Source organism: Porites lutea, chromosome 8, assembly GCF_958299795.1.
Source record: "Porites lutea chromosome 8, jaPorLute2.1, whole genome shotgun sequence".
Lineage (NCBI taxonomy): Eukaryota > Metazoa > Cnidaria > Anthozoa > Scleractinia > Poritidae > Porites > Porites lutea.
In genome coordinates this window covers 19,033,884-19,039,462 of record NC_133208.1, presented here as the reverse complement: position 1 = coordinate 19,039,462, position 5,579 = coordinate 19,033,884, and positions in this window count along the sequence as shown.

Sequence of the window (5,579 nt, the reverse complement as noted above, 5' to 3'; positions counted from 1 at the left end):
GTTAATGTGACACATTATTTCAATTTTCTCCAGTTCCGAAAAAAACATAAATGTACCCGGGAAATGTACTGAGTTTCAAATCAAAGGCAAATTTAGGAAAAAAACATGCTATCCAAATACAGTAGCATATTTAGAAAAGAATAACACATCATACCCTAAAACTAAACTTCTTTTTAACTTATTAGTTCCCTCAAGTGAAGATCGACAAATAATCGCGATCTACAAGCACATCACTTTTATCCCTGGGGGGGGGGGGGGGTACTCCCTTATAAGGGCTTAAATGGGGACGTGCGGCCAGCCAGGGTATGTTTTTCGGAATTTTTGTCTTAAACAGGGTATCTTTTCTTAGACAGGAGCCCATAACCCTGTTCTTAGAATATATACAGCCTGCGGGTATATTCTACGAATGTCTTAAACTGGGTATCAAAAATCAGAATTCCTGTCTTAAACAGGGTAGGAAAATCAGCGATTTTTGTCTTAAACAGGGTCAGGGTATGAGGGGCCGAGCCGCACCTCCCCACCCAAGGATATATCGAGTAGCCCCCCCGGGATTTTTATATTCGCATAATAACATGTGCTTTCATCGACCAACTTGATTCCTTTTTTGACATGATTTAAAATTGGATCAATAACCTTCCCCTATAAATGAAGCGTACTTTAAATGACATAACTTAGCTATTATAGCAAGCGCTAGCCTCCCCGCTGACGTCCTTTGGGGTTCGTTCGTCACGCATTCATTTCTGAATGCGTGACAAACGAACCCCAAAGGACGTCTGCGGGGAGGCTAAGCAAGCGTCACAGACAAAATAAATCTATTTCTTAACTCTGTCTGGGAAACACTGCAATTTCCTTGTTATGAACTTCTACCTATGTACCAAAATTTAACATAAGACATAAACTATAACTATATTACAGATGATTCACCTACCGGCATGAAGGAAAATTTAATATGCATTCTTAGCAATTCATTCAATTTGATAGGGGCATTACTAGTCAGGGTTAAATATTAAACTCTATCTTGGCTTTTTTAATATCCAAAAATATTAAATTACAATAAATAATGGTTCACTTACTAATCCATTCTTTGTTAATTAATGCAGAATCTGTCTGTCATCATCTGTCATCTCACTCTACGGGTACAGCCAACTGACGCTAAGCTCCATTAGAGGGTATTCTTGCACCAATAGAGAAGAAGTACTAGTTCTAATCTTCTACGGTCCATTTTTAATATAATCGTACATGAAGTTCCTCTTCCAAAGAGCTAGAATTCTGTTTAATTTGTTATTCTTGCTATTTTTGTGATATTTGTCTTTTGTAATCAGTCCTTTTAGATCACAAAATAATTTCCTGTTACTTTTGCGATTTTTGCGACATTCGCGGCCTTCTCGAGGCCCTTCTTCCTTTTCGTCTTTTTTTGTACTAGATTATCTGGACAAAATGAAAAAGAACAGCATAAGAATGCAGCTAGGCGAAGGCCAAAACATGTCCTTTTTCCATCATGGATTTGAGGAGAGGGGAGGGAAGGGGAGGGGGTGTAACATTTCTGTCTATTTTTTACAAGGTCTTACACGGCATTATTATTATTATTATTATTATTATTATTATTATTATTATTCAAAAGGGGGTGAATTAAATAGATTAAGCACGTACTTTACCTTGAGTTTTTTTCCCAGCTAAACAATAATTAAACTCTGTCCACTCTTTAAATACCACACAGTTAGATAAAAAAGGAGCTCACCTATAACCTAGATATCGTTCTGCTCTTATTAAGATCTGTCGTTTTAAAAACCAATGAAACAAGAAGCAGTGCCGGATCCAGACCTTGAGATAAGAAGGAGGCCCGGTGATAACGTAGGGCCCGGTCCCCCCACAAATATTTTCGGCCCCTCGGGCCTCAGTTTGGTCTAAATATAAGGGGGGCCCGGGCCCCTCCCCTGGATCCGCCACTGAAAAGTGCCATGCAAAAGTCCCATTACAGATATTTCTTACATTTAAGCGACAACGTATAGTTATGTGACAATCCCCATTGTTTTCCCGGCTAATCAAAAACAATCTTTTAAATAGGTGCGGGATCGCCCAAATTTTCGCTGTCAAGGCAACAGGGAGCTTAAGCAACGACGACGGCGACGTCAACGAGGACGGCTAAAACGCAATAGGTTTAGATTGGCAAAACAACAACTTTGCACGTGCATCACGCTTTTTTGTACATTTCTTTGCCGTCACTGGAAGACTGTAGTACGACGTGAAAATGCCTAATTTCACGTTTTGTGGAGAACGTGAGCACAAGACAACGCCATTCGTTTTCTTTTCCTCAACTTCGATACAGTCTTTTAGAATTCAACTCCAGAAAAAATTGTCAACATTTGACGAATTGAACGAGATGGAATAAGCGCGATAAAGTTGGAAGCAGCGCGACTACATTTTTTAAGTGACGTTTTCGTAGCCGTCGCCGTCGTAGTTGCTTAAGCTCCCTAATATGTCGAAATCTCTTTTAAACCACCACCTCTCGTAAGTGGCGCAAAGTGGTAACTTGTTGTAACCCGCTCCCAAGGACTATAAACCAGGCCGAACATCCTACCTGAGTCTGCAAAGAATGGAGATAATAACAATAATAATAATAGTAGTAATCGAATATTAATAATAAAATCTTTATTAACATATGACCAATTTATATTCCACTATCATAGACTAAAATTTTTATGAAACAAAAATAGTTAAAAGATCCTAAGAATCTGATTTACAAGATCACGTCATTATCACATTCTAAAATTAGCGGACACACCCTTGGCTAGCGTTTAAGCGGCAGTCATCAATGAAATCCCCTTTGTGGAAATTTGTGGAAAGGTGTCTTGGAACCGCTTACGCATGTGTGTACCGACCTTCAAATCTCAGGGGAAAGCAATGTTTTAATCCAAGTAATAGTAATGTGATAAGGTTTCTCATTCTTTTCTCAAAGCTTCTCGGCTAGGCGTTTGGGAAAGCAGTTGCAGTCGGCTCCCATCCCACCGTTGGTTTCAAAAACTAGGAGAGTGAAATATCCCATTTCAACGTCCAGCACTCTCTGTTGGTACTTCCGCTTTTCTACTCCTCCAGCTCCTTAAAGATTGTGGATGTTGCTTTTCCCTGGTTACACTTGGAGTTAACATGCGTTACCGTGACATCGAAAAATGCTGTAACTCCTTGAGACCAAAAGTCCCCTCTCTTCATGTCCAGTCTTGCCTCCGGGAAGTTACCGCGCTTCTGAGGTTGAATCGCTGGAATCGCTCATTATCGAGAGGTTGTAGTTGTGGTTCGACTTCAACGTTGGTGCCAACCTTACCAATAAGTGAGGTATGCAGTGGCAGATCCAGGGGAGGGGCCCAGGGGGGTCGGCCCCCCCTTATTTTCAGACGAAAATGAGGCCTGGAGGGCCGAAAACATTTATTTTTTTAGGCTGCCCCCCCCCCCTTATCTAAGGGTCTGGATGACCGTCCCCCCCCCCCCCCTTATCTGAAGGTCTGGATCTGCTACTGGTATGTATGTTGCGAACACCATTGTGTCTCTGTGCCACGAACCCTCCCTTTTTGTGTAACAGGGCATGGCAGACGGTATACTTCTCACCACAAACGCACTTGCTTGCTAAGTCAGATAGGGGCACATTTAACAATTAATGAATGAGGTTGAGTGTCTTATGAAGAATTATGGAGATCGAGGAGGGTGTTATCCGTCAAGGCCGAGATTTCCATAATTCTTCATATGATACGAAAGACGAATTCGATCATTTTTTTATTATTCGTTCAAAATATAGCTAAAACGTGCTTACCTCCATCGATGTTAAGTTCATCTTCGATAGTGCACGTTTATCGTTGTTGAGCTCCGCAAATATTCTCCAGATAGCAGATGTCGCCCTTCGAGTTGTCTTCTTGCTTTTCTTGTCATGTTTTTAGCTATTATTTCGCCAAGTTCTTACTCTTGAAACGAGTGAACTGCCCGCTATTTTTGTTTTCACAACCAAAACAACTCAACCTTGTCCCCAGGTCTTCTCGGTTAACTGTGCATTATCTTGCAAAAAAGCTGCACTCTTGACGTCATCGGTTGATTAATCGCAAAATTCCTCAAAATTTGGTCATCCGTAGCTGGTTATGGTGAATTATGCGTGTGCTATTAGCCAATCGGAATCGGGGAAATATTTTGAATGAATAATAACATACCTTAACAAACGCAGAGAGTCTCTGAATTCTTGTTTATTCAGTACTAAGCCTTGATCGACAAGAGGCACTGCGGTAAGCCACGAGCTCGCACCCTTGTCTCTCGATTGGTTAACTGACCGCAGCAGATCAGAGGGTAGAGTGGAAACCATACTTTCCATTCTCGATTTCATCGACGCAGTTTTCAAGGCTTGATGTTGTCTTTTTAACTCCTCCGTGGAATTCTCGCCTCTCACCATGAACATGCTCTATGTGGTAATTGAATCTACGTGCGATGCTGATATTAACGTAGAAGTAGCAAACTGCTGTGGAGCTTCAAACCGTGAGTTACCCGCTCAAGGCACCTGAGCGGGTGTCAAAGTAACGAGCTGACGCAGATCACTAGAGAGGGGCTCCGTTTGACCGAATAGTGTTAGGAGAAGTAGGTAGTCGATCGCCTTTTGGATAGGGTCATGAAATAGATAAACTTGGATTTGTAACCCTTCGTGAAAACAGTGTAGGCTGTATGAGATTGGCTCCTTGCCATCTCAGATAGTGCTTCGATTTCCCCTTTCCATCCAAGGACCTTTTCCCGACAATATTGATCTCTGAACTCTTGAGATCCGATGATGGCCTCGAAGTGGTGCTGACCTTCAGCTGTAATATTTACCTCATCTCCAAACACCTTATTTTCCTCATCTGAGGGTACGTCCGACTTGATAATCAGCCAGTTCTTTGATCCATTAACCAGATAACCATACTTCTTTCCTTCCTGACTCAGGTGATTGTCCCAGTTATACAACGGCAGAATTTGCCCACTCCCCGCAGAGCCGTCGGTTAGCCATACTTGTTTAACACCTGGTGTGCTTGTCCTTAAGCTCTGGGTCATGATAGATGTACTAACCAGGGGCACCCAACGAGAATATAGTTCAAGTTTTCATCTGTTCGGATTTCCCAGCTGAAAGTCTAGTGATCCGAAATTATAGGGATCAAAACTTACCTTTTCGAAAATTTCAGCCAGAAAAAAGGCTCCCCAAAAATTCTAGGTGACCTTTTTTAGGGTAAAAATCCGTTAAAAATGGGCAATTATACCATTTTTTAGATGTTCGAAAACTTAGGAGAGGCAGGCAAACAAGAAATTTTAAAACAAATGTTCCGAAAATTCTAGAGCTCAAATCGTCTTTCGAACAGATATTTTCCGAAAATTGACAGTGGGTGCCTCTGATTAACCTAGTAACAGGGCATGGCCAAGGGATCCCCCTGCGTTATCGAATAGTTATAAAGGATAACCCTTCAGTACAAAGTACTGTTAAGGTCCTGCTGAATAAGAATTAAGAACTAATAAAAATAACAACTAAAATATATAAAAGTAAGCATACACAAACCTAAAAACCGTTTAAAACTATGAAAAAA